The sequence below is a fragment of the Archocentrus centrarchus genome, chromosome 11 (genome assembly GCF_007364275.1).
Source record: "Archocentrus centrarchus isolate MPI-CPG fArcCen1 chromosome 11, fArcCen1, whole genome shotgun sequence".
NCBI lineage: Eukaryota > Metazoa > Chordata > Actinopteri > Cichliformes > Cichlidae > Archocentrus > Archocentrus centrarchus.
In genome coordinates this window covers 29,774,547-29,789,123 of record NC_044356.1, presented here as the reverse complement: position 1 = coordinate 29,789,123, position 14,577 = coordinate 29,774,547, and the positions used below count along the sequence as shown (strand labels likewise).

General features: G+C 39.6%; 1 long non-coding RNA gene across 1 annotated transcript; it reads right to left on the bottom strand.

Annotated features, from left to right (window-relative positions):
* Positions 1–9,637: 9,637 nt before the first annotated feature.
* LOC115787610 (uncharacterized) lies at positions 9,638–12,391 on the bottom strand. The gene is made up of 3 exons (XR_004020525.1): positions 12,378–12,391; positions 11,838–11,934; positions 9,638–9,672 (listed from the first exon to the last, which is right to left on the bottom strand). It is a non-coding gene; the product is annotated as an uncharacterized LOC115787610 (long non-coding RNA).
* Between the last annotated feature and the right edge of the window lie 2,186 nt (positions 12,392–14,577).

Sequence of the window (14,577 nt, the reverse complement as noted above, 5' to 3'; positions counted from 1 at the left end):
CACAGCTGCAAGGCACTATTCCATTTGGCTCCTGCACAAGGTTTGTATTCAAGTGAGCAAACACCATGTTTGAGTCTGGTATTTGGTTCACATAATTGACCTGTGGTCAGTGGCCCCTAAATGCACAGGTTTACCTGGGAAGGTTCTTCATCAGCAGCAGCAGCAGCATCACACAAAATGCTCAGCAGCGCAGTAATGGTGGTTTGATTCCAGTACCCAACTCTCATCTCTCCTTTTCTCACTCACGCAGACAGTCAAAGCTAAGCCCAGAAAAAGAAGAGAAAGAAAGGTCCAGTCATTCAAAATTAGAGTGTCGAACTTCGAAACGAAGCCTTATTTTATTTATAATAGAATGACCAAGATAGACAACCACGAAATGTCACCAAAATGTCAGCAGAATGTCCCCTCCTTCTATCCCACAGGTCTAACCGAGCAGCAGGCCTTGCACGCTCATTTAATTTGTCCTTAGTCTGTAGTAAAAGTCTTTTTAAGTGACTCAACAAAATGAGCCAAAGTGAGTGGCTGCCCTGGGAGGTTCTCCGTTATTTAACAGCAGACACCATATTACCATCAGGTCAGCCGTTACATCCAGAACGTCAGTGGGACACAGCAGTGAGACCTGCTCGTTACTGGACAGTTAATCAAATCCACTCTGGCTGATGTCAGAGGTCTCGCCTGGCTGCCAGCCTTCATCTGTTTTACTATTTGGCACTTGTTACTGTTTTAATTCGTGTTACAGGGTGACAGACATGAGACTGCTCAGTAATTAAGGAAAAATCCCCACAGGTATCAGTCATGACTGAAGAACAGCTGTATCCTCTAGTTATGAAATTTAATTGATTTAAAACAAAAACACAACATCACCAATTCAGCTAACTTAGTAACAGTTCATTAAAGCTCTGTCAGCCATATTTATGGCAGATTGTGATTTTTACCTACGGACCAAAGCATGTTTTGAAGGAAGAGTGTGTGCCACCCCATGCCCCCTACTGGACACTCCCCTGAATGCAGACACACGGAGGCAGACCAAGGTGAACAAAAGCTTACTGAAAACTGATGACAAAGGGCGAAACTTAAGGTAGAAAGGAAACTGAAATTTATGAACCACAGAAACCCACAATTTAGAAGACACACTGGAAATACTGGACATAAGCAGATGCTCTGACACTAAATACACAGAAGGAGACCAGGCAGAACAGAATCACAGCAGATGAGACAAAGGGAGAAAAACTGAAGGCAAAACATAAAGAAGAACAAACACAAAATAAAGCAGGAAGTTAAAACTGAGCAGGAGAAAAGCAGACACAAGAATGAACTAAACACCAGAGACTTGATGGAACCTGGAGGGACGAATAAGACCAAAGCAACTTGGAAGTAAGGACAAGACCTAAGACACTAAACATACATGACGCAGATATAAACATTAAACCAAGAATCAATAGAATACAAAAACAAGGCTTGAAAGTCCAATAAACTCAAAAATGCTGGGCAACTAACCCAGGACCAAGACATTTATTTATATTACTGCCCTCTGGTTTTGGAGCTGAAATCCTGGAAAGAAGATTATATTGTATGTCACCTTATTTTTTTTTAAATAATCCAGTAAATTATTCCCCTTCTCTTGTGTTTATAACAGATTTTCAGATTTGATCAAACTCAAGATCCAATCTAATTTATTTGCATTTGGTTCAGTCAGGCTTTTAAAAGCACTTCAAACCCTTTTCACCTAGATACAGTTTGCAGATCTTAGAAACCTCATTGCAAAACTCAAAGCATATTCTCACTCATTAAAGCACATTTGACACAGGGATGCACTTTGGATGAATAATGCCACCCACAGGGATGTTTAACACAGCTACATCACAGATGCCATTTCTTTAACACAACACCTCCAAACTGTTCATACCTGTTGGTAATGATGTAATTAATCCAATATAGTTCAGAGTGCGCAGGCAGCAAGATTAAGCTCAAAGTTGATTCTATAAATGGATGAGAAGCAGAGGAGGAGGAAGACAAAGAAGAGCAAGATCATTAAGAAAAATGGCCACATTCATACAGTAAGTACATTATAGTATGACACATATGATTTATGAGCAGTTATGCCATAACCGTTATGGCATAGTTACCCTGAAAAAGTAATCTGAGTTCAAATTACTGGTTACTCCTTTAAAAAGAAACTTAGTTACTTTACTGATTACGTAATTTTAGAAGTAACTAAGTTAGATTACAAGTTACTTTATTAGTAACATTCAACAGCAGCCGTTTTGCCAAAAAGCGATTTCCGGTATTTGCCAAAAAATGATTGCCCGTATTTAAACTATTGTAAAACATTTCTCTCATGAATGATATGAAGTCCTTTTCAGCAAGAAACAGCATTTCTATCACAAGGTAGAAGCTGCACTCAGTTTTTGGCAAAGTGACTTTTATATATTTGTTTTTTATCAAGGTAAAAACTGTCATTGACATTAAAAATGTCTTCTTAAACAGAAATCTGGCTCAGAAGGCTGCAGAAATCACAACAAATATAACATCACACTTCTATAAAGATATTTTAAGTGGCCAAAAAGCACTGGATTGATTATAATGTAGGTACAATAACACAGACTCCTAAAGATTCTTGCAAAGCAGGTAATTTCTTCATTTCATATAGAAGCCCTTCATAAATCATGCTGACTATGTTCTATTTACATCTGGCAGATGATCACTTTTTGGCACAACACCAGCAAACCTGGAATGATACAGTAAGATGGCCACAGGAGAATATAGATACAACTGATGTCACTGGACTTCCACCCAAAGTCCAGCCCCCTGTACAAATAACAGAAAGCCACAATCCAGAAGATGAGCTGATCCACGACTCCCTCAGGTAGCTGCAGACAGACAGTGATGAGAAACAAGCGGAGGAATTATTAAACTAAGTCCCTGCATGGGATATATCATTGACAGATAGAGGAAGTGGCTGACATCAATAAAACTTATTAGTGGCTAAAAAATGTCAGCCTAATGGACAACACAGAGGCTCTGATCAAGAACAGGCCCTAAGCACCAGATCCATAGAGGCAGGAGTCTACGATAGCCAACACAGGCCACTCCCAAACACTCAGACCATGCAATACTGAGACTCTACAGGTGTCACCAGGTCTATTAAAGTTGCAGAGAGAGCAATTAGAAAAAGATTAAACAAGTATGCCTTTCTGGAAGGGTTATCAGGAGAAAGCCTCTTCTGTCTTAGCAGCACAGCTTAGGTTTGCAAAGTTGCATCTGAACAAACAAAAAGACTTCTGGAGCAATAACCTGTGGATGGATGAGACCAAACACAGCATATCAGCACAAACACTTTAGACCAACTGTCAAACACAGTGGTGGAGGAGGTGATGATGTGCGCTTGTTTTGCAGCCACAGGGCCTGGGCACCTTGAATTGCCCATGAACGCCTCTGTATACCAAAGTATTCTAGAGTCAAATGTGAGGTCACTGATGAACTGAAGCAACATTGTAAAGACAAGTGGGCCAAGATTCCTCCACAATGATGTAAGACACTGATAGTCATACAGAAAATGATTACTTCAAGTTATTTATGCTAAAGGTAGTTCTACAAGCTCCTGAATCATGGGGTGTACTTAATCTTTCACACTATTCTGCTTTTTGGATTCATTTCTCTTAAATAAGGACACGGTATAACATGTCAAGTGTTGTTGGTCTTCTCAGGATGTATTTAAGACCCTGTAAGGACTAGATATGATATGAAAAACCCTAGAATTTAAAAAGGGTGTACTTTTTTATAGGAACTGCTGTCCTCGCACCAGAGAGTCATTCAGTAACCTGCTAACTGTTCCCACATCACACTTAATAAAAAAAGTTTTTATTTGCAATTGACCTGCGTGAGGAACCCCTGTTTTCCTTGTCAGCCTCATATTTATATTGGAGGACTTTCTTAAAAATGTTTAGGTTATTTTGTTACTTTTATGTTATTTTTAACTTGTGAGTAACTATTTTAGTCTTGATGTTCCACTTGAGTCTTGCGTGACTTTTTTTTTTTTAAACTTTAAAACCGTTTTCTAAACTGATTGTTTCTATAATTTATCCTTTGAGTTTGAATTTTTCTTTCAGTCATTTGCTCCCTGCCTCTTGATGTGGCGGAAGACATTGTGTGATGCATGATGAGAGTAAAATTGCCTAAGTGTGTTCCAACACTGTGTATTTCAGTATTTTGCTGATTGAGGTTTCAGAAGCTACTAAACAATCCACCTGGGAGGGTGTAGCACCCCTGAAATATAATTGATATTTCTTAAATGACATGGCAAGCCCAATTCCTCTGTCAGACTGGCTGGAGAGTCCCCTGATTTTGTCAAAGTCTTACACACACACACACACACACACACACACACACACACACACACACACACACACACACACACACACACACACACACACACACACACAGCTGTTTGGCAGTACCTGAAGACCTCAACAAATTCTTGCTGCTGGACCTTTTGTAACAGCAATCTGTGCACAATGGCTGATTCAACCCGCCAAGGACAAAGTGGGGAATAAACATAAATCTAGTTAGTGCCAGTAATTGGCATCTAACTGCTGTGCTCTGACACCACAATTGCAGAGACCATTTGCGAATGGCATGCCAGCACAGATAAGTCATTATTTGCTCTGCACAAGAACCCATCTGCCATTTCTGTGTCCGTACAGGCTTTAATCATTTATACCTGGCTCATTCTCTATAATGCGCCGCCGCCAACAATTGCTCCTGAAGTGTCTTAGGTGCTGAAAAGTGGCTAAATTTAAGGAAGATACTGCTTTATTTTCTTTATTCCCACTTCACCAGATCTTTGAAATATCATTTTTGTACAAATCAGAAGCTCAGTCACAAAGAGCTTTCCCTCTGGTTCTTCCATTGAGGTTTCCTGTGAGGTTAAAGTCTAACAGTTAGACATGAACTTAGTTTAAAAGTTCTTTCCTTCACTGCATCCTAGACAGATTCTCTGTCCACTGCAGCGTCACTGATCTGCAAAGGCTGATTGTGTTTTAGCACATGATATCAAAAGAGTATTGCTGCTCTCAGGCCTGCCAGCTGCAGTCCTTCATTTCCAAGCCAGTGGATGACATAAAAAAACAGTTTCATTTCAGCTGACGAGTACAGAGAAAAAGTATGGAAATCAGGAATGACAGGAAACAAGGAAAGAGACAAAAAGTGTTGTTTCCTTCTCAGATTGTGCCAGTAACAGCACAAACACTGCCATATTTCATGCTTCACTGAAAACACAATTCACTTCTCAACTTCTACAAGTTTTCCTTGTGGTAAACCTGTGGATGAAATCGTTTCTCCTTCATTTTTTTTTTTTTTTTCTTTTTGGTGGCCAAGAGCCTTTCAAAGAGTTTTGCCTTGACCTCAGAGTAAGACTGCTTTGTAATAATATTGCTTTGATTATATATGCCATGATAGACAGTGGCAGGGGCCTGTAAAATGGCTGCATGTGCAACAGAGGATACAGTATTTCAACATTCTTCGTCTCAGTGAAAGGATTTGTGGAAGCTCATAGTAGGAAAGCTAGACGAGACACACACACACGTGTGTGAAGCTGAAATATATACAAAACAAGTATTCAGCTAGTATGAACCCACAGCACTGATTTAGTAATCAGCATGTACACACCATTTCATGCAGTTAAACAGAAGACCATACTGTGTTGACTCAATCAGTTCAGCCAGGCTTAAAAAAACCACTTGAGTGGCCCAGTTTCACAAAGGGACGAGCAGGAGCTCAAATGTTTGGAAAGTAGAGAAGTGGGAAGAAGCAGCAAACTGCAATATGATAACTGAAATAAGACTTGATACCTCACTAGTCTGCGGTGCTTCACTCAATTTAAAATCATCACCTAACTTTCCTTACCTATTGTGGGAAGTGAATCCCTTGCAGTGCATGTAAGCGAAGCTGCCACAGTGACAGAAAAGTGCATGTTTTTAGCAGCTGTCTCAGTTTCCACTGCCCCAGTCTATATTAGAAATATATATTTTTTAAGTATGTAAAAAAAGCATTTCCTGCCATCACTATAGCTTAAAAAGAATCTTTTCTCTCCAGCGTTGCATTACTGTTACTGTTCTGTCACTCAGGGTGAACCTGCTCTCATCTGTGAAAAGAACAGGACAACAGTGGTGGAGCTGCCAGTGAACTCTGTTTCTGATTGTTTGGTCACAGACTTTCACACCAGTGACCTGCTGGAGGTCGTTTTGTAGCTCTGGCAGCCTCATCCTGTTCCTCCTTGCACAAAGGAGCAGATATCAGTCCTGCTGATGGGTTAAGGCCCTGTGCAGCTCTGCTAGAGGAACTGCCTGCCTCCTGGAATCTTCTCCATGCTCTTGAGACTGTGCTGGGAGACAGCAGCAAAGTCTTATTCTGGCAATGGCACATATTGATGTGCCATCCCGGAGGAGTTGGACTACCTGTGCAACCTCTGTAGGGTCCAGGTATCACCCCATGCTACCAGTAGTGACACTGACCCTAGCCAAATGCAAAACTAGTGAAAAAAATAGTCAGACAGATGAGGAGGGAAAAATATTAGTAGCCTCCACCTGTAAAACCACTCCTCTTTTGGGGGTTGTCTCATTGTTGCCCCTCTAGTGCACCTGTTCATTAACAACCCCCTCTGCTACTTACCTGATCAATATGTCAGAAGTTTAATTTACTCGATGCTGAACTCGGATTAAAAAGTGTTCTTTTTTGAGCAGTATGTTTATTTCCTTCTTTGATGAAATGATTTCTGAGCTTGCAATAATGCATTTCAGCAACTAAATGATCTCAAACAAACCAGTGACAATGTGATTTTTCAATGGAAACAATATTTAAACTTATTCTCAATGCTGTCACTTTATGATCTAAATACCACGTCAGAAGACACAAAATATCGTCTGAAGTCAACGCTGTTGTGCAACATGTGCGTCAGGTCGTGCAAAGACAATCTCTGTGTGGGGAAAGTATAAATCCTTCTGATATACAAATGCATAAGCGTTCCTGCTTTTTCATTTAATAAAGCGCTCAGTGAAATGTGTGATGTTTTTAGCCTCAGGCCACTGTTGATGCGCACAGCTGTGTTGTCTTACTTCATGGATTTTCACTCACTAAGTATTTCCTGTGAAACAGTAAGATAAAATTTCAGACTGTCTGCAGTATTGACTGCACAACTACACCATTTGAACTGGCTTTTATTTCATGGCTTCAGCATCAAATAAACTCCTCATTTTTAAGTCTTCCCAGTCAAAAGTTTCTAAGTCTATCCCTACTTTACTCCGAGTTCCAGCCTGGCACGGTGAAGTTGCAGCTGGTGTTTCCAGAAAACCAAGCTTACATAAACATCTGCTGAATTATGCTCTTTTTCTTTTTCTTTTTTTAATCACAGGTTTTCCCAGTTAGGCAAACTACGTCCAAACAAAAAAAAAATGACAGCTAACTCAGGTGTCCGTGCCATCTGCTTTTCTCTCAGCAGCACTGAGAGAAAAGCAGGTGGCAGCTGTCATATGAGGATGGCATGGACACACTAAACAGCACCTGTGTTTCTGGCTGTGTAATGGTGAGAGAATTGAAATGGCCACATCATGACAGTAATTATACATAATTCTTTTGGCCAAAGAGCTCCAACATGAGAGTTCTGGGGGGGGCAGGGGGGCTGTGTGCTTTGATCAAACTGGCCTTTATTTTGTGCCGGGAACTAATCAGCTCATCCTTGTTTCTTTACCTTCAGTGTTGTTTCACCAGAATGTCAAGAAGGTAGGAGGCTGCTGAAGCTGAGATGGAAGCGAGTCGGTTCTGTTTGTGGTCCTTGTCTGAATATGAATTGAGCAATGGTTCAGGGTAAAATCATTCAAGACGACGTTACATTCAGGCACATCTGCCACAGCCTTTGCAGGGAAATGAAAGGCCCTACGCTCACGATGTAACCGATGGATTGAAACAAGTATCTGCCACCAAGTCTGTGGGTCATGAATCACAAAACAAATTAGCTTGACGCTTTGTAAATTTAGTTCACACGCGCGGCCCTCCCAGGCACCTGTGTGCCGTTTAAAAACGAGGTCGAAAGGCTACATCACCATTTGAATTTATGAACGTGAAGGGGAGAGCCCGAGGCTTGCAGCTCATCTCCCACTCACTTGGCAGACATACTTATCAAGCCCGTCACTCCAGCAATTGAAATTCATGACCAATTTCATTGCCCATATCTATAATCTTTTTTCCTTTGAGCAAATAGCTTTTTGATGAAAGTGGAAATTTTTATCATATAGGATGGATCCCATGTGAAGTGCAGAGAACTGTTAAAAATGGAAGACAAGGAACTGACCTGTATGGATATCATATAGTTAATGAGCTATTGGAAAAGTGATAAAGTTTATATTTTGGCATATAATAAACAGCCCAGGGGACAGACATGATGTTACATATAGTCTATATTATGCATAACTATAAATATCAGATTTAGTCAGACTGTGTTAAATTGTTTGAATTTAGTCAGGCATCCAATCAGTTGACAGTTCATCTGATAACTCATGACAAATATACATATATATGCGTGGGGACATAATTAGTGTAGTTTAAATAGATGGTTTGATCCCAGAGACACAGATCAACTCTTCACCATAACAACCACATTATGGAGGTAGAGTCAGGTGCTGCGAGGGTTTTGGTTAAACCCCTCATGTCCAAACACTGGTGGGTCAATATCACCAAAAAGTGCTTTTGGGACTTCGTAAATCGTCCCAAAAAAAAGTTTCAATTTCCCAACTAATTTCATATCCATTGTTTCAAGTTGACTTTAGGCTGTTGTAAATGAATGTTGGTCAAGCTCCCACACTTTTTATGAATTTACTGCAAGCAGATAAAGAATGAGCACGTTGTAAAATATGATCCTGTCATGGACAAAGTCAAATGAAAATAAATACATTTTCATACCAACATGATTATACAATGCACATTTTCAGATAGCTAGTTTGTCCCTTGCTCAATAATAAGATTTATTTGGTAAAACAAGGCTTTTGAAATAGTGAAATAATTGCAAATTGCTCGTGTCTTCAAAGAATCTGTGATAGCTGTGTTTTCCTTTTTAAATAAAATCTCTAAAAACCACAATCTGATCAGTTTTTCAAACATTATTATTTGGCAGTGATTAGTTTATTAAGAAAATGTGAAAAGCTTTTACTTGTGACGATAACTTGATTATTTTCAAAAAACTGAAAAATTACAGGATGGACAGTACGATGACAGGGTGGACAAAAATGTGTTAACTGCTGACATGAATAGATTTATTAAGAGCTTTCTCAACAAAGGTGAACATAACAAAACATAATTATTAACATTCACAAACTTTTTGCATCACAATTAAGATATATAATAGGGTCTAAGGTGGCAAAAAAAGTGTGTGACAAATTGCTTCTCTGGGAGTCACTTCCTAAGTTCTTCATTGTATCGTACTCAAACTCTCCTCCTTTTTTGTCTTAAGTTGTGTGACTGTTTGCTTGTGTCCAGTTGCCATTTGACTAACATAATCTTTCAGAGGGCAGCACGGTGGCGTGGTTTTTGACATCTAGAAGGTCCGGGTTTGATTCCACTTTGGCCCGGACCTCTCTGTGTGGCGTTTGCATGTCTGTCTCTGCTCCACCTGGACTCATTGCTCTAAAAAGACAGTACAAAACTCACCAATGATTGACCCTTTTTTAGCAGTATGAGCCTTATTTGAGAAAAAAAAAGGTCAAAGAACTTATCAGAAATTATCACCATCTCATCAAAATATGTAAAAAATATGTAAAAAAAAAAAAAAAAAAAAAAGAAAATCCCGACTATGCAATACAATGTCCACCCTGTCATGTGGGGTGGACAATGACAGGGTGGACATTTGTGGATTAATTTACTATCTAAGAAGCACACGGTGGACCATCAGCTACCAAAGTTGTTGGTTATTGAAGGAGACCACATGCTGTTTTCAAAATATATTTAAACTTTCTGAAAACCTTTTTCTATTAATCAGCTTTTCCTCTGACAGGGTGGACATGTTAAGGTTGACCACACCAACTACAAACACAATGACATGAAAATTAGGAAATATAAATGTAGCTGCTCACTGTAGCTGCCGCAGCTGTTTCAACCTCCACTGAAGAAATACAGATTCAGTGTGTTGATGTTGCTGATTTCATTAGTTGGTCTCTTAAAGGGGCGATTACTCCATGATGACAGGGTGGACAGTAGTTTTAGGGACGTGCGCAAAATGTTAAATAAAATAATAAAAATGGAGACAAAAAAAAATGGTTTGTTTTACCCAAGAATTTTGTAAGAGTAATAAGAACATTTAAAAAGTATTTTCATTTTGTGCCATTTACTGCCTTATTACACTGCTTGAAAGGAGCAGACCAGCGAGTGGGACATAGCAAAACCAGATACATCCAACCTAAGAAAATGGTATAAAATTAGTGAAGTTCATTTTAAGAAACTTGTTCTTGTACCGATCTGTGTCAGTGTATCCACATTTATAATAATACCTAAAATTTTCATTATTTTGAAACATGTTAACAATAATTTACTGATTCTGATGAGGACACCAAAAGGTACTTTATACTGATATTGACCCTGGTAATCCCTTCCTGAAAACCCAAATGCACCCGTCAGGACAATTTTATACTTTCAAATCCAAGATGTGTCAGTCCCATTTCTGCGTCTCTCTCCATCAGACAAACCTAAACCGGAGGAAAACTGAGCTCTCAGGTCTTTGAAATGGCTGCAATACTGCCACCTGTTGGCTGCAAAGCTTCTTTTTTTTTCAGAACCAAGACAAAAATATATTTAATACAGGAAAATGAGCAAGGGGAGGGGGCCTCAGTAACATAGATATGCATGACTCCTAAAACATAAATATGTGTGGTGTGTGTTTTAATGTACAGCGTTTTGAACATCTGAGCTATTAAAGTCTGGGGTATTAAAAACAAAAACACTCAAATACTCTGAGTGAGGCCCTTCACCATTAATGCGTCACCCCCGAATGCTCCGATGAAACCTACTGCACACTAAAGCACCTGAATAATGTGATATTATCCAAACATCTCTAACCCCTACACCTGCACCCATTTTTACTAGAAAGTACTAAAAGCCTGGAGGCCTTTTGTTTGTTGTATGAGCCCCGGTTGTTTGAATTGAGGTTTTGTGATTTTAGATTGTCAAATTTGATTTTAAAATTTGCCCGCGTCAGCCAGAAAACAGCAGCAGATTTCTTACTTGGCCAATATGGGTAAAGACCAGCTGGATCTGAAAAAGCTATTGTGCTTTTTCAGATGGTTGGATTACACATCAGGAAAAAGTACCCTGTGGAATTTCTGGCCTTTTTAAAGGAAAAAAAAAAAACAAAAAAACTTTGAAGTGTCATTAAAACATTTTAATAGCTTCCAGTGTTTTTTGAAGAACTTGAAATCAGTCTAGGACCTGCAGATACCCAGCTGCATGCGTATTTGGCATGTGAGCTGGCAGTGAGGCTCTTTAATGTCTTTCTTTTTATTGGATCTGAGTCATTTGCAGGCCGCAAAATAAAACTGAAAGGAATAAAAATAAATAAATGATGCACAAAAACTCATGGAAAAGCTAACATTTCCAACAACACCAGCAGGGGGCAGCGATGCCCCATAGATAGAGTGCATGGTTGGACGAGCCACCAACAACAGATGAAGGTAGTGTTGACCTTCCAGATTAGCCACATTTCCTCTACTTTACATTAACTGGTGTGCATTAATTTTTGTGCTCTTCATAAAAGAGGAATTTTTATCCCATGGAAAAAATGAAGAGTGTGTGACACTTACTATCCCTTGGAGATAAATCCTGGACTGAAAAGATTCCATCCCTCTCCTGGATTTTCTTATTTTACAGACCTCAGTCACAGATGGTTTCTATAACCTACTGTATCATGCAGAACAACAAGAATTTCATCTTTAGTCACTTCAAGAACACATTTAATTTTTTCAGCCTGTTATCGCTTATGAGGTCTAATTGAAAATGAATTTTATGACTAAAGAAAAAAGTACAAGAAGTCCTGGTGAATGATTCATCCCTAGCATGGCAAAACTGGGAGCCTTGAGGCATAAATTTGTTGTTGATCCTGTTATACAGCAGCCAGTGCAGCTGGAACTGGCAGAACAAATGGCAACAGTCTAACAGGCACTGAGTCTTCTATATAAGCAGGACAAACCTCACTACCTTCAAACCTCACACTTTTTTTAAAAAAAATCTAATACCAATATTTATTTATGGAACTTTTCTCATACCAAACTATGAAAAAAAAACTATTAGTACTAAACAAAATAATTGTCATGTATTGATTTTGAAAATGTGGCATTACTGACATTACTTCTGACACAGACTGATAGTATCCGTCCATCCTCTTCCGCTTTTCCTTTTCAGGGTCACAGGAGGCTGCAGCCTATCCCAGCTGTCATAGGGCAAGAGGCAGGGAACACCCTGTGGGTCACCAGCCTAACACAAAGAGACAGACAACCATTCACACCTATGGACAATTTAGAATCACCAATTAACCTAACCCCAGTAACTGCATGTCTTTGGACTTGAGTACCTGGAGAACATGGAAACTCCACAGAGAAAGGCCTGGGCCAAGGTGGATTGAAACCCATACCTTCTGGCTGTGAGGCAGCAGTGCTGACCACCATACCACTGTGCTGTCCTGTTTTGCATCTCTTCATTCTAATTGTGTTTATCTTTGTAGCCTTTTAGATCTATTTTATAGTAGTTTGCAATGTCAGCAGTATCTTCACAAGGAGTTTTGGCATATTGGACCTAGTCTTCATGCACTAATAAGCCAATCTTCTTACTCTGATAGGGACCCATGCCATCCTTGACCCATTACCACTCTAACCCTGACCCTATAGAAATAGGCAACAGAGAAAGGAAGAGGTTAGTTTTCTAAAAACTGAATTGTGACTCCTCAAGTTCTCGAAGCCATCAGGAGTTGAGTCACTGGTTCAACTTCCAGCTGGCTAGACCCGGGCATTCTCCTCCTCTCTTTCCCAAATGTTTCTGTCTTTATTGCAACTATCCTCCTTTTCTTGCACACCAAAGACTGGCCCCATCAGGGGCCATAGTGCGGGGCCCAGATGTAACCTAAATTTCACACCAGTACCAGGACCCACAATGGGTTGGCCACCTGTGCTCCACTGTGCAGGGCCCCCATACTCTCATTACAATTAATAGTCTGCCAGGTCACTGTTGAGCCAGTTGAAAGACAGAAAAATGTTCCTTATATGATGCTGCGTGTTTTATGTTTCATCATCTTTCACAATTTCATTTTTCTGATCTTTTTGGGCTTGCTCTTTCTATCAATGGTTAATTTGTATCTGAAATGTTTCCAAACTTTCATTTGTAATTGTCAACAAAGCCTACATCTCATGTGTCAAAGACCCCCCCCCCCCCCCCCAAAAAAAAAAATAGAAGCAAAAGCAGAGAAGTGGGACTGATTTTATCACAGGACCTCTGTGTTTGATGAAATACTGTATGATAAGTAATTTACAATGGAATTCCAACCTTACATGGGGAGTTTGCAGGGGATTACAATACAGCTTCAAAGGGTTCAAAGGGAATAGGGCTAAAGAAAAAATGCATACTTCAGTGATGAGAACATGGTGTGGATTGCAATAATATTATATACAAAAAATAAAAATAGAGGCCTATTCATCCCCTCTACACTTTACCAAACATTTCCAGTGGTTTGTCCAGTTTCTGTCTGTTCCACATGCTCTTTAAAGGAAACTAAAGAGTTTTCATTAGGATTTAAGTCATCAAGGTTGAATTTATGCACCAAATGTCAAGGGTGGGCAGGAAGGACCCAAAAGCAGGACTCTGCCTTTGGGTCCTTAACTAACAACCAACCTTTTATTAGGCAAAGAGCTGAAGTCCAACAAAATGTTTCAATGTCCAGAACATAAACCAAACTAAAACCTCCCGACTTCTCAGCAGAGGCAAACATGAGGGTACATTAACTGACACTCTGACAAAGATTGAAGGAAACCTGAGGCTGCAAGTACACACATGAGGTAATCAGGGACAGGAAACACCAGGGGAACAAAACACACCTGAACACAATCAAGGTAATGAGGCAAGAAGCAAAACCAAAGATAAAGCACAATGGACACATGACTATCAAAATAAAACAGGAAGCAACAAACAAATTCAGTAACTTCACAGTAACTTTAATCTAAGGGAATCTCTGGGAAAGACCCGGAAACTTAAGAAACCCATAAAAGCTAAAAGCATGACAATAAGTTACAGAAAACCTCTAAATAATCACAAAATCCATAAACTCTACTAATAAACAAATCCATTAAAGCACCGAAACCCTGAGACCACGACGCCAAAGGTATCGTTCCTCAAAATGACCTTATAAGAATCCATGAAGTCAGTCACACAGTCCGGTTTACCATTTCTTAAAGACCCCCACAACACGGCAGGCTCATCTGAACTCATAGCAGCTTTAACAAATAGTTCTCACCCTTACCATTAGTCCTAGTTTAGGTCCTGTGGCCTACAGGCATA